The 24,673-nt window shown below is 41.0% G+C and overlaps 2 non-coding genes across 2 annotated transcripts; one reads left to right on the top strand and one right to left on the bottom strand.

Moving 5' to 3' along the window:
* Nucleotides 1-81: 81 nt before the first annotated feature.
* Nucleotides 82-190, bottom strand: Trnay-gua. The gene is made up of 2 exons: nt 154-190; nt 82-117 (listed from the first exon to the last, which is right to left on the bottom strand). It is a non-coding gene; the product is annotated as a tRNA-Tyr (tRNA).
* A 2,814-nt stretch (nt 191-3,004) lies between these two features.
* Trnay-gua lies at nt 3,005-3,100 on the top strand. Its single transcript has 2 exons — nt 3,005-3,041; nt 3,065-3,100. It is a non-coding gene; the product is annotated as a tRNA-Tyr (tRNA).
* The last annotated feature ends 21,573 nt before the right edge of the window (nt 3,101-24,673 follow it).

The following is a 24,673-nucleotide window of genomic DNA, read 5'->3' as shown; positions in this document are numbered from 1 at the left end:
GTGCCATTTCTCTGTCCATCAAAACAGAAATCACACACTTATTTAACTTAAATTGAAAGTGAATCCAAAAAAGGTGTAACATCCTTCGAGCCGGATTTGAACCAGCGACCTATGGATGCCTGCGATCCGAATTCCAAACACCATGTTCTACCACTACAGTCCACCGCTCTACCAACTGAGCTATCGAAGGTGCTATCAGAGCAGGTGCCGATTGGCAATAAAGCCAAAAGCTTATCACCAGCCACTCATAATGCCACCACCAACAACAACAACAGCAACGACGAAAAGTGTCGCAAATGCTTATCTCAGCATAATTTGGACTCGCATTTCAAGCGCTGCACGCTTGCCGCTACGTGAGAAGCGGATTCGCTGATAAGAGCGGACAGAAATGGCAAGAAAACGAAGTCAAGTACTTGCGAAGAGACCAGGAGAGCTGACGAGTAACTTGAGCGCTGGAGGCGCAGAAATCATTCACATTCACAGTATTAATAATTCAGCTGTGAAGAGCGCGTGCTAATTGTTAATAAACATTCGCGGCTAATTGTTGTGCGGCAATTAAAACGGCATTCAAAACAAAATGCTAATTGGCCGCAAGTAAGTGCGAATATACTCGTACAGTATGCCCGTGAGTGTTCAGATAGCGATCTTCACACACTGCTGCTGGGCCCGCTATGTGTCATAGGTCGAGAGGCGGAGCTACCTTCCAGCTGGGTCCCCGACAAGTGCTTGTAATGGGAACGGGAAATCAGATACAAAAATTCGGACACCCAAAGCGCGTGAGTCATGCAAAGTAGTTTACTTTTCTTTTATTTTTTTTTTATCGAAAACTAAATTAATTGACGCAACACGAGGTTCAATTAAATGACTCATCAGCCAGAGAGAGAGAGAGAGAGAGAGAGAGAGAGAGAGAGAGAGAGAGAGAGAGAGAGAGAAGATGCTGCTGGCACACACACATACACACACGACAATTTGCCGAAAACTGAAACTAAACTGAAATTGTCAAATTGTCGGCTTTTGGAATTCTCTGGAACTTGGCAAGGTGCCAGATGCAATTGTGTAGATGCGCCAACTGCGATAAGGAGTGCAACCCACCTACTGGGCCCACTTCACTTCACTCCAGTCCACTCCAGTCCAGTCCAGTCCAGTCCATTCACTTCCCTGCTAAATCATTGGCTGACCACCACGAAATCGATACCAAGGGCTAGGCTCTGGCCGGAGTCTAGAGCCGACATCAAACGCATTGCTCGGTCCAGCCCGCTTTCGAGATCTGGCGGCCTTGATAGGCCGGCCAGCGAGAAACTATTTGAGTCATTCTTAAAAATTATGAACATTTGTTGTAACATACCTGAGCAAATTACAAACACCAACACACTCTAAGGCAGCAACAACAACAGCAACCCAAAGCCGGTATCTGCAACCCGCAGCACTACGGGGCGCTTCCAAAGGGCAATCATTTTCTTATCTAACAAGACATTTTGGGCAATCGATCCACTCACGGGTCGGCCAACCGGCCCGGCGACCAATCCATCCATCTAACCATACTCAATGGATCACACAAATTGCCGCGCAAGATGCTTCAGTTTCAGATTCAGTCGCAGACTCTGACTCTGGCTCGGACCCAGACTCAGACTCAGACTCCGACTCTGACTCGGCATTGGCTCTGGCTTTTGGGATCAGCTGCCACGACATTATTGTTTTAGGCCCTAGCCGCTCACACAATCGGCACACTTCGCAAAATAGTCCAGTGTGTTTAGTTTCGTGAAGTTGGAAAGATTCCAAATACTTTTAAAAAATCGATTAAAGAAGATGGTGGTAAGTGTGCTGAACAAGCAGAAATCTCAGTCACATTTCTGATTAACTCCGAATATCAACCAAGCTAAATATATAAATATATTAGATATATTTCTGTAAATAAGGTATAAAATCAATCAGATAATTGGGGTTCAACTGTACGTATGAATGCAACATTTTTCAAAATTTAGTTTATTCTTGATTGTTATATTATTTGCGTCTATTTTTTCTCCGAGTGTATATGCAGGCGTGGGTATTGTTCGTGTCTGTGTGTGTGTGTGTGTATTTTGTCGGTAATTATCCGTAAGCTGTCAGTTTTTTCGCTCCGCTTCCTCCGGCGCTTCACTTCACATGCCAGCCAGCGAGCCGAACGTTTCCGAACTCGCAGTCGTCACCCGACCCCTGTCCGACTGACCGCCCCTAACCTTTGACCATATAAAGTGTACATACATACACACATACTCGTATATAGATTAACTGATATTGTGCCGCGCTCTTCATTTTCTACCTTCTCTCTGTTGGTGTTTTTTATGGCTTGCTGCGTCTTTTGGCATCCTAATTGGTTTGTTAAGTATTCTCTCATCTTCTTGCTGCGCTGCTGCTGCTGCTGCTGCTGCGTCTGCCTCCTCTTCTTCTTCAACTAACCGTCAAAAATTGCCCTTTTCTCGCCAGCACTGTGTGTGTGCGTGTGCGTGTGTGTGTGGTGTGTGGCGCTTATCAGCAACACTTTGTGCGGCTGCTGCTGCTTGTTGTTGTTGCTGCTGCTGCTGTTGCTGTTGTTGTTGCCCGCCAGCAGCGTTCTGGAAGTTTGTCTAAAGAGGCTTCTAGTTGTAAATAAAAAATAAAAAAAATCGAACCGGCCGTTCGCAGATAAGCCAAGAAAGTTGTGGCATGATTCACTCATCGGCTGCTGTGCTGTTGCAGCTGCTGCTGGACTCATGAGTCATCCTGGCGCTGCGGCCGCTAGATGGCCTCTTAACTGCCCGCACTGATAGGGCGCCAATGCGCATCCGATTGTTTACACTAGCGCCACCGTTTGATCTGACCGCCTCCCACCGCCGCCACCAGAGAGCCAAATTTGTCGACAACGCAAAGAGTAACGGTAAGAGTGAGAGTGCGTGAGTGAGAGCACGAAAGCATTGCCCTGCTCTTAAAGCTTGGCTGAGCTTAACTTGCAGTTCGAAAACGCATTGCCAGCGAAGCCATTTATAGACCTTCGATAGCTCAGTTGGTAGAGCGGTGGACTGTAGAAAGGCAAAACGAGAGCGTAGACATCCATAGGTCGCTGGTTCAAATCCGGCTCGAAGGAAGCTCTACTTTTTATTAATTTATAATTTATTGTTTTCGATTTTTTAAAGCATAATCATCTTTAATTAAAAATAATAATATAATAATTGTGTAGGCTTCACAAATCAGATTATTATTATGATTATATTGCTATGCATGCATTGATTGATATTGTTTTAACTTTTAGGTACGATTTCTGATTTTAAATTATTATTTGAAAATCCTATTCTTTAAAGTATTGTTGTTATTGATGACAAAACGCAACACATTTGTAAAGACTGTTTTCGAAAAGGGAAATATGAATGTTTTTAATTCAAATTATAAATTAATCCACAGAAATGTTGAAACTATTTATTTTGTATTTATTGTTTGTTTTATAAAAACATAAACGAGCTTATAATTTAAATAAGATGTGATTTACAAAACTAGATTCGAATCAATTCAGACAATTTTCGAACTGTGGGAGCATCTATTATTTATAGAAACACAAAAGCAGTAATTCAAAATACATTTAAAGACCACACAAAGGTAAGAGTTATTAATAGTGTTTTGGAGACTGAGACTGAGTGCAGGGTTTTGATATCTTTGCTAGGTATTTGATTAGTCGGCCTCTAACATTTTTCATGATTCCATATGTCTAGCTTCTAACTTTTTAATCTATAGATGAAAGAAACCATAGAGTATATAGTTTCTATAAAAGCACAAGAAATAACTACAGCCTTAGAGATTGTTCTATGCGTTTAGAAAAGTTTTGAATTATTGCAATGAAGTCACATAATATATAACATATATATAAAACAGGAGTTAATAGTAGTAGAGCAACAAAAGTGAATGAATTTAAATATGCGTGTAGGACACTCCAATAATTCTAAATCAGCTCAGTGGTTAATGTAAATAATGACGTATCACCCGACAAGCCATTACATTGAATGCATTTGTATTGATTTGTTGAAGAACTGACTGGCAGACTGACTGGTTGAATGGCTGAATGGCTGAATGGCTGTTGGAGTGGAGCAGTGGAGGAGACGAACAAAAGGAAACCTTTAGCGTTCAGAGTCAATCAAATTTGAAGACGTCCTGCTGGTGCAGCTTCTCTTCGGCTGCTCCCAAACAGATGCTATCAATACATCATTTGCCTTTGTCTTGCTGTCACAAATTCATTCACCTGTTCTCGGCCTGCTGCTGTTGAGGAGCTGCTGGAGATGAAGCGTTCGAGATGGAGGTGGAGGTGGAGATGGAGATGACGTCCGGGCAGCAGCCAGACAATTATACTGCGTTGATCTCCAATTAGGCTGTCGAAACTCCATTTACACGGCAACCGGCAACCGGACAACGAACGGCGCACAGCGAACAGCGAACGGGCTTCCCATAAAATATGAGACTGCCTGCCATTCGATTCGACTTTGCAAGTCATACACCGGCGAGTTAAGTAAATAAAAATATGAATGAACTGCCCAGCACGGCTTTGTGCTGGTGCTGGTGCTGATGGGGATATGGCTGTGGCTGTGGCTGTGGATGTGGATATGGAAGTGGATCATTCGGTGCTTATGGTGATGAGTGTTCAGCTCAAGTATCAGCCCTTTTCTTTCTTTTATTTTTCCTCATTTTATTTTGCGGCCAAGGCAGGAGAACAGTTGCAGTTTTGTAAGTTGCTTTGTTCAAGCCGTTTTACAAAAATCAATTGAGCTGCTTTCCTCCAACTCCGCCTCACCTTTTGGTTCGACTGCGGCCGCTGCTGCGTAATTTGTTAATGGCGCGATGAGCGGCAAATTTTTAGATTTTAGTGCGCGATAAACGAAGCCACAAATGCCCATCCAGCAAAAAACGATTGCTGGAAACCCTAGGCATGCCCCACCATGTGCGTATTAATTAGTTCAGCGTTTAATATCATGATCTGTCTCTCTGTCTGTCTGCCTTTCTGTCTTTCCTCTAAGCATTCCAAAAACCACAGGAATTTGGGATTTGCATGCCAGCTTCTTCTGCAAACTGCCAACTGGCAACTGGCATCTTGCAGCTGAAGAACTTAATACCCATCGCTGTTGCAGTTGTTGTTGTTGTTGTTGCGAGACCGAGATTGCTGGGACGGTGGCATGCATAAAACAACTTTTTCCTCATTTCTGAAATTCCACAAGAAATCATAGCGTTTTTAATAACCGAACGCCTAACGATGCGCACAAAGCTTCCACACTAAAAGAAAAGTCTTGCTTAAATAATCTGTTAAATATAACTAGAAAGCGATAATTTAGTTCTACAGTTGTATATGAACAAATATTTAAGTTCTAAACAGAATGTTTTCAGCCTGAAGAGATATGAGCCGTTTTCAAAAAAGGCAGACTTACTATTGAGTTGCTTAAATGTAAGCTTTTGATCGGACGCTTTATAAATACTTATATATTTATGTGCTCACTGGAATCGCATAGAATTAGTCTGTCTCATACTTACTACCACGTTATATGTGTTTTCAACGTATTTTGGAGTTCTTAAGAGGCTTAGGAATTCCAGAAGTATGCTGATATGTATTAAAGGACCAATATTTATTATTATTGAATCGATGGAACATGAAGCCTAGGAACCTATATGAAAAAGTGACAGAATAGAAAGAAATTCTTAAAAAGCTTAACGCCATGGTAGGAAGTTTATTTGCTATCCAGCTAGCTCTGTAGGTTATTATTTGTTATTATATGTAGATTATTATATGTTATTGTATATATAAAATGTATATTTCTTCCGATATGTCATTACGCTTCTCTAACAATTAGCAGCATTACTTATCTGCAGATTGAATGACTTTTTATTTTATTGACAATTCTTAACATTGGATTGGCTATTTGAAGATGCAGTTTGTAGTTTTCCAAGTGTAAGATGCATGGGCGTTAAAATGGGGCGCCACACTCGCACTTGAATTCACATGCCACACAGACAGTCGGTCGGCCATGGCGAGCGCTGCGCCGTCGGTTTGTCTGCAACGCGCTTCGTGGCCTGCCTGGCATGCAAAGCTCAGCTTGTTGTTGATCTTTTTTTCTTTTTTTTTTTTTGCTTTTTATGCTTTGGATTTTTTGCTCGCATGCAGCGAAATTATGCCAGAAGGGGCACTGCTACCGCATCTCCAGCTGAAAAGAATCTTATTAAAGCGTAACTAAATGCCACGGATTAATGTCTAACAGCCCAACAGGTGCTGCGCATAAATGCCAGTTTAGTGGCAGGCCTGACAGGCGGCTCGAGACCCCACATGGCCGCATAGCCGCCTAACAGCCTGGTTGCCTGGCTGCCTGTTGGCCAGTTGGCCAGTTGGTATTAGCATATAAGCGATGCCAACAACTGGCTGGCAAGCCGCTTAGGTGGCAGCTAATGAAGCATGCGAACCGACTGTGGCAAGTTCGTTGTCTAAGTCTTTCGTTTGCAAACGGAAGTGAGCGCTACTAAAAAAAACGCAAAAAAAATGTGCCGTTCAATTGACAGCAATGTAAATTAAGGCATTTGCGTAGCCACAGCCCACCACCAGCAGCAGCAGCAGCAGCAGCAGTAACAATAACAAACAAGACAATTAATCAGCGCAGGTCCGAGCCATAAACTTAGTTGGCAGTTGTCGTTGCCAGCCACTGGTATGTCGCAAAAAGCGCAGTTCGGTTCATTGCATTTCATTTGATTTCATTATTCACATTTCTATACTACTCTGTACTCATTAAATGGGTTAAAAGGGTGTCATTCTAACTGGTCGACTAGAGTTGAGCGAAGAGCAAGCTTTGTTGTTTCGATTTATTCATTTTACAAGTATATTTAAGTCAACTTTTAGAAGCTGAAGTGAGAGTGATTGTGAAAGTATTCGCATTTATTGGTGGCAACTGGGACTTGCCCGTTGCAGATCCACGTGCACCTCTTGGGTGCACAGCTGCATTAAAAAAACAAAAACAGAATGCCTTTTCATATGCGTAGTTATGAACGACTGACGTCTTATGGCTTGTTGAGCTGAGCTGAGCTTTCCCATCAATTGATCAATTAATAACTAAAGACAGCATTTAAATTTCCAGATTGCCGCCCAGCCTGCCACTACCCGGAAAGCTGGGCGGCCGATTAACCGAACTAACCCGACTACTATATGGTGGGTTGTCGGACTGGATGTGGCCGCTGGCTGGGTGTTAGTTTGATTTATCATTTGCTAATTGAAAAATTATACTATTTGTATTTGTCAAGCAGTTAGTTAAAGTGTTGTCAGCAGAGTGACGGCGATCGGGGCGCGCTCGACGTCGAGGGCCGTGGGTGACAATGCCAATTTGTTGAATGATGGGGCAGTCAGTCAGTCAGGCAGTCAGTCAGTCAGGCAGGCAGGCAGTCAGGTAGTTAGGTATTCAGGCGAATTGTAAATGATACTCGCATGTACTCGTACCTACTGACCGTAATGCTGAGGTACAAGTATTTTTCCTAGGAATTTTGATTGAGAGTTGAATAAGCGTATTGAGCGTTTAATATGTAAATGGATTGTGTAAGACAAACTATAAATAGCATGCAACTATTTCAAATTTGCAAATTAAGCAATGCCAATGGCAATGGCAATGCGAAATCGAAAGACTTCTCTCCTACAGCCCAGGAGTGTTTGATGTTCATTGTTTGTTTGTTGGGTTGGGGGGGAAATTTATAAGCTGGCTGGCTGGCTGGCGAATTAATGCACATAAATAAAGAAAATGTGACGTTGAGCGAAAGACAAGCACTTGAAGTATTTTAATTGTCTAAATGCCAATGCTGATGATCATCATGCCGCCAACAACAACAACAACAGCAGCTACAACAATGCCAGTCAATTGCTGGACCACTTCACCGCTCACCATTCGGCACTCGGCACTCGGCAGTCAGCACTCACTGTTCGATTGGGCTGGGGAATGGAGAGCCTCCTACAATTTATGTGTTGGCTTGAAATTTCTCACAGAAAACAAAGGAAATTCCACGAGCTGCGGAATTTTAAAGTGAGTTGAGTCGATTGGGCCGCCGCTGCTGACATTTTGCATTTCGTGCAACGCATTCCTTGGGGCGCGCAGGCGCATGCGTACCACACACCAAGGAGTAAAGGAGCAGTTGCCGATTGCTGTTGCTTTTGCTGTTATTGTTGTTGTTATTGTTGTTGCTGCTGCTGCTGCTGCATTGACACTGATGATCCGAACCAGTCCTCCTCGCTGCTGTTGTGTTGCTCCTCGTCGTTGTTCCTCTGACTTTGCGCTCCTCTTTCTGCCACGCCACTTGCATCTGGCCTGCGATTGTGACTTTATACCAAGGTGGTCACCCTAAATGCAACACGCAACTGCAACAACAACCACAACAGCAACAGCAACAACAACTGGCGCGGCGTGATTGTTATGGCTACGTTTCCAGTTGCCGTGTTCTTTCCACTGTTGCATTGTAAATTCGTAAAACAATAAAGAAATAAATTACTTTCGGGTTTTCAACTCCAACTCCAAGCTCAAGCTCAAGCTCAAGAACTCTTGTACTTGGCGGCGTGAGTGTGAGGCACCGCACAAACCAAACAACATGCAGCAGCAACAGCAACAACAACAGCAACAACAACAGCAACAACAACCACAACAACAATAACCGCACAGTCCAACCAAAAGACAGACACCACTCTCATCTAGAGATGAGCGTGAAATCTCTCAGAAAGGCCCCTCAACTTCTTGCGAAATTAAAAGAAAGCTAAATTAGAAATGAAGAATAATCGGTTTTCGATAGATGCAAGGTGTGTAAACAAATATATGGATAGTTCGACTTTAGTTTTTTGTGGCAGAGAGTTTGTTTGAACACATTTAATCCCAGTTCCTGAAACATATTACAAGTATTATTCGATTCTAATTTCTGCCGAGGATTTAATTAAAATGTAACCTGTTAAGATTAGCGATTTGATTGAATGGATACAAATGTGTTTATTGTCTTAGAATGTTATCTTGATATTGAGAATCCGTCCAGAGAGTAATGTCAATTGATGGAAGAGTTCTACATAGATACTCATTGTCCATATCTTGCAGTCGGTTCCAGCCATAATGCTTCTGCGTTTGAGCCACCAACGATTATTTGGGGCTACTAATGGACAACAGAGCTCTGCTTAAAATGTAAGCATAATTTTTATTTTAATAATAACAATTTAATCTAAGAATTTTTGGGAGTTACTGCAATCGAAAGCAAAAATGAAGAGTTTATGCCACAGCAGAGTAGTTTACTTAAAAAAGCGCTTTTCGGATTAAGATTCAATCGTTTACTTGTGCAAATATAACGAATTTATACCCTTTAGAGACTTAATAGCAAACTTCTAATAACTTGAGCTGAAATTCCGTGAGTTTCGTGAGATATTTTTTGTTCTGCACACATCTCAGCTCTTCAAAACGAAAAGGACCACGACTACGCGTTGAAATCGTCGTGGTTTTTGTCTACCACACACACACACACACACACACATGCACACAGATGCGCATACAGATGCGAATGCGAACAGAGAAAGAGCGCTAAAATGGCGTGTTGGTCGACCAGCCAGCGCGGCCCCGACGTGTACCTCCTACAATGCTAAACAAGCACATAATGTCCGACATGAACTTTTGGGCGCTCTGCGCTTAAAATTGCAATTTTAATGCAATTCGTGAGCGTTCGTTGGGCCAATCGTTCAAGTCCAGCTACAATTGCGGCACCACCATGGCCATGGACCACCCTGATGCCTGACGATGTGGTTGTGGTTGTGGCTGTGGATGCTGCTGGGCTGACGGGGCGCGGGTGAAGCTCTGAAAGAAGCTACAAGAAGAAGAAGAAGACCAACAACAACAACAACATCAATAACAACAACTGTGTGTTGCTACACGCTATTTATGCTCTGCTCGAGGCAAAGAAAAAGCGTTTGCGTTGCCAACATGTCTGCCAAGACAATACAACACAAGACAAGACAAGATCAGGCCAGAGGAGGCCTGAGGAGGAGAGACGGGAAAAGGCAAGCAACGAGCAGCCGAAACGATGGCGTTTGCTGCCGATGACGACTGTCATGAAATGCCAAAATGTCTAGCTGCGAACCCCACACGGGCAACCGAATAAATTCAAACACATAATCATAATAATAATAACAAAAAGAGCTGAAACAACACAAAAGCCACTGATCGCAATAATGAACAGTTTTGCGGCCCCAGATGGGGACTGTCCTGCCCGTGCCCCCAAGGGCTTAATCTAGATAAGTAGACACCAGGGGCAGCTCAAGCAAAACAAAAAAAAAAATCTAAATCTTCAAAACAACTGTAATGAAATCAACGAAAAGTACTTCAAAAATGAGCAAACTCAACGGCAACGCCAACGACAATAGCAACAAAAACCTCCAGCTTAAGATCAAATTTGTTAAGAGTTCGTGCTTTGCCGCCCCTTCCCCCTCCCTCTGTCCACAGCGCACAGTGGTCCACAAAGACTTAACCAAGGGGAAACCCTGAAGACTACTAATTGTCTTTAATTATTGATATTCGAAGAATCGTAGCTTCAAACATTCGAATATGTATTTCTTCGCTACTTTCATTAACTACTGCTGAATAATTATGAAGTATTAATAACTTTTATTTCAATTTTTACAAAAATTTACAATTATTATTTAAAGTTTAGTTTATTTAAATGTGTTTCAAATAGCTCAACATATTTTCATTGCAACTATTTATTTGTCTTATAATTTTATTAATTAACTATTAGTTTCTTTTAAGCTCTTGTAATAAGGCAACTAAGTATTTATTATATGTATGTACATACGAGTATACGTGCCCTACAATATGAAGTGGCAGCTTTCAGTCGAACTTTACTTTCAGTTTTTTACAATCAAATTTTATATGCACTTATATTTAAGCACAGTTTTCTAATGTGTCACATGAAAGAGGCATTCATTTTAGACCATTGACAAAAAGAATTGATTGCCAGCATTTCGAAGACAATAATTGTCACCAAATTGCAGCTAGGCATAGAAAAAGTAACGGAATAATAATATCTACTATTAGTAAAATAATTTAGCTAGTGAATAGTATTTGATTAGATTTCATTTCCACAAATGCAAAGCTTTTGCGTTCTATTTTTCAAAACGCCACCAAGATTCTGTTCAATCAATCGATTCGATTAAATCATAAATTTCGTGAAGAAAGCCAAAGCCGTTTTCCTTCTGACACCTATCCCGTTGCAGTCGTAGATATTTAAAGCTATTTGAAATAGATATATTAGCTAAAATAATATAGGTTTGCTGTTTGCTCTTTTTAGTCGCTTACTGTGCTTTGTTTTTGTGACATCAACAGCTTCGTTGGTCGACAAGCAAATAAATAAATAAATAGCTGCTAGTAACAACAACAAACTGCGTAGCTTTCTTATTAGCTCAAAAATAAAGCAGCTTTTGAAAATTGTATACCTAGCATACAATATAGTATAGCTTCGATATATCCATTCAGGCACACATTGGTATTCGGGCAGGGCTTCGACAAATTCTAACCACTGTTTGTTTGTGCGGATCGAGCAGCTTGATTGAACTGCGATTGTTCAAAACGATTGTTCAATACGAGTACATTTTGCGTCTTTAATGGAATTCTTATCGTGCGGCAAATTATTGTTATTAATTATTTTAAAGCTGTTCGCCTTTGTGAGCGGCTGCTGCTGCTGCTGCTGCTGCTGATGTGGCTGATGACGATGACATGTCAAGTTGGCTAAGCTCCAGCAGCAACAACAAACAATAATATTAATAATAATAATAACAACAGCAATAGCAACAACAACAACAACAAAAACAGCTTCGTGGGTGCTGCGCCCCGAGGCAATGGCTTAAGGGTTTCATGGGAGCGACATGCTGTCTGAGCTGATCTGAGTTCGGTGTTCGGGGCTCTGTGCTCGGTACTGGTACTGGTACTGGTACTGGTACTGGCTATTGGATATTGTCTGATGTCTGTTGTCTGTTGTCTGTTGGCGAGTTGATTGTCAGTTTACAAGCATAAATAATTTAATTAAAAATTTATTAGTTGTATGGTAAGTGTGTCTGTGTCTCGCCGAGTATTGGTGTGTGGCACACCTTTTTGGCGTGCAAATTAGAAATCGCCGGCTTGATTGCGGATTAGCCTCCAGTTAAATGATGTTTGACTGATGTGTTCACATAGCCATATTCAAAGCTACAGTGCATATTCCAATTGACAAACCCAATTGTTATTTTCTGGGAATTCATGGTTTCTTTTATTCGAACAAATTTATTGAATGGGTTTTCTGTTAAACATGTTCCGTGGAATAACATTAAGTATATGTATCTTATAGAATTTGCTATAAAATAATTGAAAAGGAAAGGGACGACTTGTTAGCCCCACTCCCTAGCTCTGCTCCTGTAATATTTTTGGATGCATGGTGGCCCTTCATTACCGAGCTTCCCCAGTTATAGTGGAATGGAATTCAATGGCCGTTCACTTTCTGCGATTTTTACTTTACCCGACACTACATAGATCGCATTGAACTTGAGGTCTCGGGCTGTGTGTAAAGCTCATGATGAAGTATCGTGATTCTGCATTTGATCTTTGAAACAATATTTTGCGCATCCGAACAATGTGGGCTATTCATGTCGACCTCGCTGGCAGTAGCGGCATCGGCATCGGCATCGGCTTTTGGTGTCCGGTGGCTCGCCGCGGTGGTGGTTCAGTTGGTCCGGTGTGTGCCAAAAACTATTCAAGCGTGCCTGTGCGATGATCTTGAGTTACAAATTAGAAAAGCTAACAACAGATGCCGCGCAGGATGCTGCCGAGTCAGCCTCAAGTCAAGCCGCCACATACCCGTACAAATACACATAGGCATGTATGTGTGTGCCTGTGTGTATGTGTGTGTGTGTGTGTGTACAACCGCAGATCATTTATCATATTCAATTTCAATGCGTTTCGCGTGCATAACAAATACAAAATTCTGTTTGTTGGCTTTATGACAAGCAAAAATGCCATAAATTTGTTATACAAAAATTTATACACATTTATTATTTTAGTGATTTTTAATGCTTGTCAGTTTTGGAGGTTACTTTTTTCTCTTATTTTCTATGTGTGTGTCGTTTGTGTGAGGCAGTGTGGTTTTCAACTTTGGACAGAAGTCGACGCACACATCGCCCATCTGTATCTATATTTGACTGGCCAGCGAGCGAATTAACATTTAAAGCAGACCGAGGCCCACCAGTTGCTGTTGGTACTTGCAATTGAAGGTCACGAGGTCGTTGGCCTATAAGAAAATAATGTTCCAACTAAAATATAATAGTTTCTCATTTGGCGTGTGAAAAGCCGTAGAGCTTGAATGAAAAAGATCCATTTCTTAAGCGGATGTGGATGGGTGATGAAAAGTGGGTCAAAGGCGACAAATGTTGTGCGGAAAAGATGCAGCTCAGAGGTCGAGTAAATAGCTCAAGCGATGTTTAAGAAAGAACTAACAGGAAGGTGCATTTGATGTGCGTTTGCTGGTACTGGAAGGAATTCAACTACATCCAACTACAAGCACTAAGATCACAAATATTCAAATCCATAATGACTCGCTGGAAATTCAGGGAGCTTGGTTGGTAGGTTTTAATGCAGGCACAATTTTCAGGATGACAAGAAATTCATTCAGTGGGCTAGGATAATAATAATAATAAACAGGAACAATCAGACCTTGAGTGGGAGCTGAATTATGAAGCTGTTCTCAAAATAGCAACAAATTGTAATCCCTTAGATAGTCTAATAATGATCGTAATGGATCTGCAAATAAGTTCTTAAGACATCTTAGAGCATAATCATATGACTGAACAAATATTTCAGCATTTTACAAATAATTCCCCCTCCACTCAGTTCACATTAAACGACAAGTTTTGCCTCAAATTCTGCAGGGCGCCTATCTTTTAGAATCGACTGGTTGGTGACCAGAGCAGACTTGCAAATTGGCATAGTTGAGTGCACAGGTGACAAACGAGCGTCAAGTTTGGCACAGTGGCCAAAAGCCCAGTTGGCAGAAACAAGAAACGAGTTCTAAATCAATTGGCGCTGTTGCCAACTGCGAATTGTCGCCGCCAACTCACTGACTTGGCTCGAATACGAGTACGCTGCGCTGCAAATGCAATGCCAGTTAACTAGAATGCCAGATTTTGATTGCAAAACGCGAACAGCACCAAAAACAACAACAAGAGTGACTAAAAATAGCTACTGAGCGAGTTTGCTGCCTAAGTCTTTCGTTCTGCGGTCAAATGATTTACGCAAACAAATTAACGACTTCCCTTTTCGGACTTTTCGACACCCCCGAAAGCATGGGCGAGCGAATTAATGAGTGTGTTTGTGGTGTGTGTGTGTGTGTGGTCCGTGCGCATCCTGACCGCAAATTGCTAATCAGCCAAACGCTACACGCCACCAAATTTATGCGGCTTATTAGCGTCTCAAATATTTTAGCAGCAAACAAATTAGCTCCACTTAGGCGGCAAGTCTTTCAAGACTCTGGAAATTATTTCATCAAATATTGTATGGCATTGCCTACAGAGAGGGGTTAAGCGGTGGCGATGGCGGTGGCGGAGGCGGAGGCGGGGGGGGAGTGGCTTTATAAAAGCGAAACGCTGTTTTGCGTACGAAAACAAAGCTGACAACACCCTAAGTGTCTATGCGCACACCTCAACCATCTGCATCTCCATCTCCCTCCCTCCCTCCCTCTCTCCCCACTCCACACTATCAGGCTGTCTCGCTCTGTCAATCAGCAGCGGTCGAGCAATGGTCGAGCAATTCTCGTATAAAAAATCATATAAAAATCGTTAATAAATTTCACAGACACACACGCACACACGCAGAGAGGGACGGACACAGCTGCAGTTACCCTTTTATGCGTCCACTGGCCGGCCGGGGGGACTCGGGGGGACTCGGGGGGACTCGGAAGACCGGGTCTGGGTCGAACCGCTGGCCGCTGGCCGATGGCTGCTGGCTGCTGGCCGCAGACCAGCCTTAAGATAATCTAAAGTAAAACTCGTGGAGCATAAATAAAAAAGAAATTACTTAATTTCTTAATAATGTTGTGTCGTGTTGTTGCCTTTGTGGCAATGGCTTGTTTCGACAACTTTTTTATAATCCTTTTAAGCGGCGCACTGTGTGTACACTGTGAGAAATAAACGAGTGCCAGCCGATGCGCCGATGCTCGATGCTCGATGCCCCATTCCGGATTGCGTGTGTGCGTTTTGCTTTCTGTTGAAATGAAATCTTTATTTCCTTTCGTGACTATAATTAATAATTTGTGTGTTCGTTTTGTTATTTCTGTTTGTTTCTGACCAAAAAGGCGGGCACAGAGCCACACGGACACACAGACGAGTGTGTGGCTAGAAAGGCCAAACGGTTTCTGAGGCCGCAGGAGCACATCACACACAGCACACAGCACACACCACACACGCAGCAGTCGCTGATGATGATGATGATGATGACGAAGTTGCTGCCGTTGGCCACAGCCAGAGTCAGAGCCAGAGCCAGAGCCGACTCTGGCAGTCGACTGACCGAGAATGGGTCCGAGACCCTGAACGAGTCCGAGTCTTCCTTATCACACAGAAAATGAAATTAAAAAGTAAAAAACAGAAGAACAAAAATGTTTTATGCTTGAAAATTGTTGTGGGCATGCTGTTGTTGTTGCTATTGTTGTTGCCTTTGGTTGGGCTTTGGCTTTTTGTTTCTTGTTTAATGTTTGCATGGTGGCCAGTATGTCTCCCGTGGTTTGTTTGGAGTGAAGTGGAATTTCGCTGGCTTTATTCTTTTCTCCTCTCTTTTTTTGTTGCTTACTGTAACTCAGTCTGTGCGTATCTGTGTATGTGTGTGTGTGTGTGTGTGTGTGTGTGTGTGTTTGAAGCAAATGCCTGCATAGTAAATCATTCACTAATTAGCCAGCTCCATCCGCAAGAGGGTGGAACAGGCTCAGACTTGGACACAGACTCGGACTACGGCGGTAGGTCGCTTAGATACTCCTAATTTGAATATAATTATGCGAGTAGCTGACGCTGAAGTCGAAGATTGTTTTACAAATGTAACGATTCTTTGGGAGGCGCATAAATTCCGTGCTAGAAATAGACGCGTGAGTCTCCTCAGCAGGCCATGAAATACTTAGTTTTGGGTTCTCTGACTAAACCATGAAATATCTGTGTTGTTGAGAAGGGGGGACTTCAGACTTCTTGCAAAGAGACTTTTTTTTTAGCCTTAACCGTATTACATAAATGAATCTCTTGTGCAACTCAATGTTGGGCTGTGCTAGTCCTAAAAACTAATTTAACTTTTATATCCATAAAGAGACTTAAATACCTTTGAATGGCATATTAAGTTGTGGATTAATGTCACATTACTATCATATTAAACACATATATAAATACTTGTATTAAAGGAAATTAATTTACCGCGTATAATACACATTTAAGTAGCAATTACTTATTAGTACAATGTATTTGAATTCAATCTCTAGATATTGAAAGACAATTGTGTATAAAAGCTGTTGGTCTTTGAAAAGATTGGGAATACGTGAAACATTATTCAAAATTATAACTACAGAAAAACATCAGCTATGTTTTATTCATTTTAAATGCAGTGCTCATAAAGATCGCAATATAAAAATGTTAATTAATAACTGATTTAACTGTTGTGTGTGGCACTAAGTGGCTATCTGTCGTCATTCATCCTTAGTTGAGATATAAAAGTGATTGATTCATGTAAATTTATGCTAAGGTTTCATAATTATCCATAGAAGGACAGTTTTCAAATAAAATACACGTTTGAAAATAAACATTTACACGTATTAATGTGATAAACAGACAAGCCTTGCTTTTCGCATCAGACTACGAATTGCATTAAATAATGCTAAGTACTTCCCCATAAAAATGAAATTGATTTCTTTAAAAGGTACTATATATACTCTTAAAAAATTAATAATATGAATGTTTCCACTTCAATTTCTAGATAATATTAAAAAGGGAATGCAAAGCAAATAATATATAAATATATTCAATATATATTTAACAACAATTAAATCATCGACCTCAATCGCTATTCCCTGTCAAGAAATGACATTTAAAACGAAATTGTCGCAAACGGCAAGTTTGTTGCTCAAGTCTTTTGTATGCCAGAAGCACCTGCCAACCACAACAACAAAAAGAACAACAACGACAGCAGCAGCCGCAGCCACTAAGTCTCAGCTTAACTTCACTTTCAACTTTATCTGAAATGGAACCCTACACTCAGTATAGGAATAATAATAATGCCTAAGAAGAGCTCTCAGCGCAGCGGCAGCAGCAACAATAAAAACAACAACAACAATAAAAAGCTGCACAAAATTCCTTTCGTTTGTTTTTGGTTTTTTGCTTGTTGTTTGTTTGTTATTTTTCTTCATTCTCGCTGAGAATTAATGTCTTGCGATAGCAAATTTAATTTATTACGATAATTTTTCATTTTTGTCAACTGCTGCAACAACAACAAGAAGAACAAGAACGAGTAAGCAGAACGGCAGTAACAACAACACAACGACCACCGTGGACTTAACACACGGCTGTGGCTGCGGCTGCGGCTGCGGCTGCTGCTGAAATTTGAGTGCGACACGTACAAAGGGTGTGTTTGTGTGTGTGTGTTGCTGTGTGTGTGTGTTTGTTTGTGTGTGCTGGAGCTAGTGTTGGGTCTGTTCGCGCGATAAGCACGACTAATAATGGCTAATAAGCCATTAAAAAGGCATAAATTGTTTTGTTAGCACTCTTAATAAATTCCGCACAAAATTGTTTCCCCTCTGCCACTAGCTGTGTGCCCTTCCCCTCACGCGTCTCACGTCTCCCCAATTCCCACGCCCCACTCCAATGCCAGCACACCCGTATCCATGTTGGTGAGGCTGACCAGGACGTCGTACAGAGAGCGCGCAGCTTGCAACGACAACTCCTTAATTTATGTTAATGGACTCGCTGATACAAATTGCAGCACGCCTTTCCCTCCTCCCTCCCTCCCTTCCTCTCACGCCCTCTCACTCTGGCTCTCTGCCTGCCACTCCACACTTGTGTCACTTTATTTGCATATCATTGCTCACCAAGTCGCCCAGGTCGGGCGGGATGCGACGAAATATTTTTAATAAATTTTCATTTTCGCCCAAGCACTGCTGCTTTGTTCTTCCACTCAGAAGGGTTTCGGATATGGCCGGGATATGGCTATAGCTATAGCTTCGTCTCTGCGCATCGTCGCGATGTCTGATGGCTGATGGCAGTGTGTGTGTGTGTGTGTGTGTGTGTGTGTGTGCATTATCTTTGTATCTCACTGCTGTCTGCCATTGGCATTGGAATTGCCATTGCATTTTGCAGGCATTTTGTCGGCATTTTTGTCTTTGTCTTTGTTGCTTTTTGTTGTGTTTAATCGATTGTTCATTGTTTTGTCGTTGTCGTTGTTGCTGTTGATGTCGAAGTCGTTGTCGTTGTCGTTGTGGATGGATCGCCGAGCTTGCTGCGGCTTAATGTGGCAGCCGCATTTATTACTGCATTTCGACATTTTTAACGAACTTCAAATTTATGAGTTAATACAAAATTAAAGCCCGGCCATGATTAGCCCCTTCATTCTGGATAAAAAGAAATATATAGATCCATATGCGTGTGCATTTATGGTCCGATCAGCTTATTAACCGGTATTGCCATAAGCTGAGTTACATTTTGTTTACATAAATTACATTCCTTATTGCCAATTTGCACTTAATTTTTTTAAAACTCAAACTGGCACCCGCGCACATGCGTTAAGTTTTTAATTAAGCCGCAAAAGCGGTGTCCTACGAACTGCCTTAAGTATTCCTTAATGCATTGCGCATACGCACTGTGAACCGTTCTGATTCAAGAGAATAAAAAAATGGAGAGTTATATAAAGAAAGGGTTCTTTATTTTTAAAGCAAGTTGTGTTTCAAAAAGTTTATTTGTATTCATAGAGCAGAAATTTCTAGTTAAGGTTTAAAAACTAAACTACATTTTTCTTTTCATTAAATTCCTGACATACTTACAAATTTCGATTGTCTGTAAAAAACTATAGGCTTCAGCTTCAGAAAACCACAAACTACGAAAGCAATAGAGGGCCACACACAATTCGGCAATGTTGGTGACAATGTGTCTGGCGGCGAAACTATTGTATAGAAATACATAAATATACCGAAATGGCAAGACGTGTGGCCGCAACTGCTTTTGGAGCCGCTCACGGATTTCTGCTGTCCAAAAACAAACATAAAAAAGCAACAACAACAACAACAATATTCGGAACCTGTATGATTTTGACAAATATCTAACATACGACAGCTGTTTACCAAATAAATCCATTAGCTGTATAAATAAATAGTCGCCACAAAGGGTAGCACACAAGAAATCGTTGCCATTGACAAGCAAGTGGCGAGCAACACCCAACGGGTGTGACAGCAATTATGGTGTAATTGATCATTATCCAAGTGTGTGTGTGTGAGTGTGTGTGTGCGCATGTACGTCATCCAGTGGACAGTGGCAATCAGTGGGTGGTATGCAGTCGATAATGCAAATGATGCGCAGTGCAAGCGGCGAGCGCACTTTGCCAATCGAAGCGCAATACACCGAAAAAACTAAAGACCATTAATAGATTATTGATTGAGAAAAGCACAATTTGTTGTAGTGCTATAATATCAAAAGGAGCAATAATGTTCGTAAGAGCAGCCTACTTTTGTATTACGTTGATTAAATGCATCGCCTCCTATAGGAGTCCAGATTGCAATTAGAAAATTATTATTTAGGTATGGCTTTTAATAAATATACTATACTATAATATACTATTCCATATTCATATTCCCATCTCCCGAATTTATCAAATATTGTTAAATCGGAATTGATATATGCTTTTAGTTTCGTATAACTATTAAGCTATTGCTTTTGAGTATTTAATTGGATTTAGTCTTCCATTGCTGTTCTACTACCTACTTTAAAAGCCCAATAGTTCAATCATTTTTATCAATAATTTTCAGTTCTAATTTAAAGCTTTAGTTTTATCTTTGTTTATCAATAGAATTCAATGACAAACCTAATCGTTATACGATTACTAATATAAATCAATTTAAATATATTCATATTTCTCCCATTTCATTCAACACTTTATTTTTGTATATCAATAGAATTAGAATTAGAATTATAAGCCTTATCGCTGTTTGATTTCTAAAAATAAATCAATTTAAATATTTTCATTTTTGTCAGTGCAGCCATTTACATTGTTGACGTTAGCAACAACAATAACGAAAACAAGAAGAGGAAGAAGAACAACAGTAGTAAACAAATTGCTTCGCTGCGGTTGTTTACAATCTCCACAATGCAATTTAAAAATGTTTATTTAATCAGCATTTGTTTATATTTATTTTTTATTTATTGCTTAGTTTTTTCCATAGTTTTTTTGTTTTTTATTTTCTGTTGGCGCTGCGCAAATACGTGCGGGCCGCCTAGACAGCCATGCGCCAGTCGAGTGCCACTGCGACTGCGCTGTTAACAACAGTCGCCTAACAGCGCCTTAACAGTGCGGCTAGACAGCCAGGCAGGCAGGCAGGCAGGCAGGCATGTTAGTTGTAGCGCAGCAAAACAGAAGACTGAAGCAACAAACTTAAAATGGCACGCACATACTGACGCATTTCTTTGATAAGCTGCGAGTGTTTGTGTGTGTGTGTGTGTGAGTGAGTGTGAGTGTACGAGTATAGGTATCTTATCGTGCCAATCAATCTTTGTTGTTTTTAAACACGTTTCATAAAAATTATTTTTTTATTTATTAAGCAAAAGGCATTTTATGGCTTGCTGTGCCGTTTGCTACACAAAAGTCACACACAAACTCACACACAACCATTTGTGTGTAAGAGAGAGAGGGAGAGAGAGAGGGAGAGGGAGGGAGAGAGCAAAGGCAAAACACCTGCTGTGACGCGCGCCCAACTTCGAACCGACCCCGAGCTCCGACCCCGACAAGCGACCCCATCAACATTATCTCTCAGCGCTGCTTTTATGCTTGCTGCCATTGTTGTTCTTGTTGCTGTTGTTGTTATTGTTGTTGTTGTGGTTGCGTTATTTTCATATGATATCATCACCCGAAATTCCTCGCTCGCAAATAAATCCTACATCTAAATAAATTAAAAATTCTTCAGCACACCCCGCAGCTTTGCTGCTTACTATTTGCTTTTTTGTTCATTCTTCTTCTTCTTCGCCTTCTACTGTGGCATCGCAATCGGCATCATAAAATATTAATTAATTAGTCGTAGCCGGGCAGAAAGAAAGCGTGCTCGCCTAGCCAGCCTAGCCAGCCAGCCACCAACCAACAAATGACGCACTTTTCCTTCACACACATTCTCACACACAGAACCCGATAATCGCTGATAGTAAAAATTCGATAAGCTCGCTTTCGGCATAGGTTTCCATTGTATTTGTGCAGCGGCAATGGCAACGGCAGCGGCGGAACGAGCAGAACAAGCAGAACGGCTCTAGACTTTTGGTTTTCAAATCTCGGATTTTGGATCTCAGATCAGCGCACCGCGCCGCACAAGGCAAACATGCTCCAAAAGTCAATCAAGTTAAACTTTATGAGCTTCGCTTTTGTGTCCGTGTCTGTCTCTGTCTCTGTGTCTGCGACTGTGACTGTGACTGTGGCTCGTTCTTATTCTCATTCTTGTTCTTGTTCTCAACACTCTACACTTGCTTTTGAAGAAGTTGTTAAAGTTCTGTTATTGACTTTGCTTTATCTGATTATAAAAAACGACGATGATGATGACAACGACACAGCGACACAGCGACACAGACAATGGCAACCAGATCGGACTTAGCTGAGCAGCAAAAAAACAAACCAAATTATTGTAGATCTGATTTGTGCGATAAGGCATTTTATTTTTATGCCATGATTTAATTTTGTTGCCGCAATGATTTTTATGTGCCTTGATTGTTCTAAAGCGTCTGTAGCTCGTTTGCTTATTGCCAGCTTATTAAGAAATTAGCGCAGACCCGTTGCTGATGAAATGCGGTCGACGAGCATGCCCCTGTATGCCGCTGGATGCCTGTCTGTATGCGTCACCACGGGGCGTATGCGTTATAAAACAAATCAATTAGCCACATAAAATGCGCATAAGGAAATGCACCAAACGCCCACAGTCCACCAACTTACAGTGAATGATTGACAAGAAACTAAACGCGTCAGAATTTGTCTCGACTTGCCAACCCGGCCGTCGTTTTTGTCGTTTTGGACGCCCTAAGCAATGCCACTTACAACTCTACCAACAATAACAACAACATCAACAACAACAACAGCAGAAACAGCAGCAGCAGCAATGAGTTTTGCATAAAAAACGCATAAAAATTTATGGCCAAGTGCTCTCACATCGCACACCCACAAAAGTTGTACTAAATCAATGTGTTGGAGCGATTGTGAAGTAAATACGTAGAATATATTGTAGAAAAATATGCTAAGCCGAGGGTCGGTCAAAGAGCCATAATGCCTGTGCTATAAGGACAATGAAGAATGAATTGAAATTGCTGCTTCAGCCACCTTAACAGGACTCTGCAGCCGCATTGCTTCTGTGGAAGCTGAGGACAGTTTTTCGAAATATTTAAACAGAATTCTATTTAGTTTTTTCGACGCTTCAACGCTCTAGACAAGAAAGTAGTCCAAACAATGAAAAATATGTGCTTAAGAGAAACTAAACTAAAATCTAATTTAAAACGTAGCTAGTTTTTTATTTAACTTACTAAATTACTGATACTGATAGCCTGACAAACAAAGTTATAAATTCTAAAAAAAACCTACAAGAAAATATCATATTTGAATTTGAATTAATACAAATTCCATTTGCCACTTACTGCCACCGTTTTATGGAGTTATAGTAGCGAAATAGATAAGGGGAAGGACAGAAGACGAATGAATTGAGCTCCCACCTGAGAATATTAATTTATAATCATCATAAGGCCAGGCAACATTAATGTTGACTGAAATAAACTTCTATTTTGCAGACTAGGATCGCATTTATAAAACTGATCACAGCTGCAAAGCCACAGATATTTGCAATACCATTGATGGGCTAAAACTTTTGCTGTAAAAAGGACGAATTAATAACAATCTAGTATTTGATCTATATGAAGGAAAATGTATTTAATTTATTTATTAAACATTAATGAAACGTTAGAACAAACCCCACAACGCTGCTACTGACTTTGCAAAAAATAGATAGAATAAAAACGCTCGCCCGTTACTTACTGACTGCTCTGAGACTATACTTGTAAAGAAAGAAAGTTTGTAACGTCATTTGTTTGATCGGCCCGCGAACATTTCGCACTACCCTCGCATGTAGATTATGGCTTATACAGATGTTTGCTTATTGGGACTGCGACTATTCGATTTGTGCTGGCCCTCGTTTTATTGCTCGCACGTTTTAGTAATATGTCACATCAAATCAGAAGGCGCAAGCTGCTGCATTGGCAATAAGTCGACAGCAACAACAACAACAACAGCGGTAGCAGCAACAACAACAGCAACAGTGACAGCAATGCAGCCGCAAATTAAATGGCCAACAAATTACAAAGCAATTAGAAGGCAGGCTCTAAATGGCAGCAGGCAACGCGATGCGCTCAGCATTTTAATAAAATTGCATACAAAAATATTTCTGGCATTTGCCGACAACATTTTTTCGCGTGATTTTTCGTCTTTGTTGTTTTTGTTTATTGCCATTTGACAATTTACAATTGCAACAACAACGAAACTAAACGGCAATTATGTTGGCCGAGAATCGAGCCACAACAATAAATCTAACAAGTTGCGAGTATTCTGCCGCGAGTCTGCCACCAGAAGTGGCATTGTGGCAAGTGTGTAATTGTTGTTGCCACTCACGTGGTTGGTGGTCGTAGATCGGCTCTCCAAATTTGTAGCTCACGACTTTTTGTTTTTGTTTTCGTTTCGACTCGACTCTAGTCGACTCGTTGTCGTGGAAATATTTCAAATAGTTTTCTAATAGTCTCGCCTGCATGAATGAAATTGTTTTTCGATTCGTTTTTATGAACGGGCATTTGATTTAAAGAGCACTTCCTGCCATAAGCGATTAAGTGGTGATCACAAATGCTGAATAGGGTGCCTGTTGCAGCGTTTTGATAAAAACCCGATGCCCATCAATTCTAATGGCAAAAACGGGCCTACAATTACACAGCATTCCTGGCCATAATTATCAGAAACAAAACTAACAAGAGTCCCAATTCATTTTTGATCCTGTTCCAAGAAATGAATAAATGTCGCTTACAAATGTGAAAGAAAGGAATGCTATTCAGCGCAAACTATATAGATAGATTGAGAAGCAATCCACATTACTAGCTTGACTATAAAGTCGGAAATAGAAGCTACGAGATCATGAAGTTCTTTTACACAGATGTTTCAAAAGCTTTCTAATCAAGTTGAAGCGAACTATTTGACCCACAAATCTAAATATAGATACAACAAATTTGCACAAAGTCTATAAATCACTGCGCCCCCCACTCCACTATCTGCTTAGACCTATCTGGAGGGGCTGCAAAAACAAATAAAAATAAAAAAAATCATATTGCGTGCATACGCAACTATTGTACTCGGGCGAGTATGTTTAGATTAGAGTCGGCTTGGAACAAAAA

The sequence above is a fragment of the Scaptodrosophila lebanonensis genome, unplaced genomic scaffold, assembly GCF_003285725.1.
Source record: "Scaptodrosophila lebanonensis strain 11010-0011.00,11010-0021.00 unplaced genomic scaffold, SlebRS2 tig00001412-arrow-pilon, whole genome shotgun sequence".
Taxonomy (NCBI): Eukaryota; Metazoa; Arthropoda; class Insecta; order Diptera; family Drosophilidae; genus Scaptodrosophila; species Scaptodrosophila lebanonensis.
Note: the sequence above shows the minus strand (reverse complement) of the source record. Positions and strands in the feature narration are given on the sequence as shown.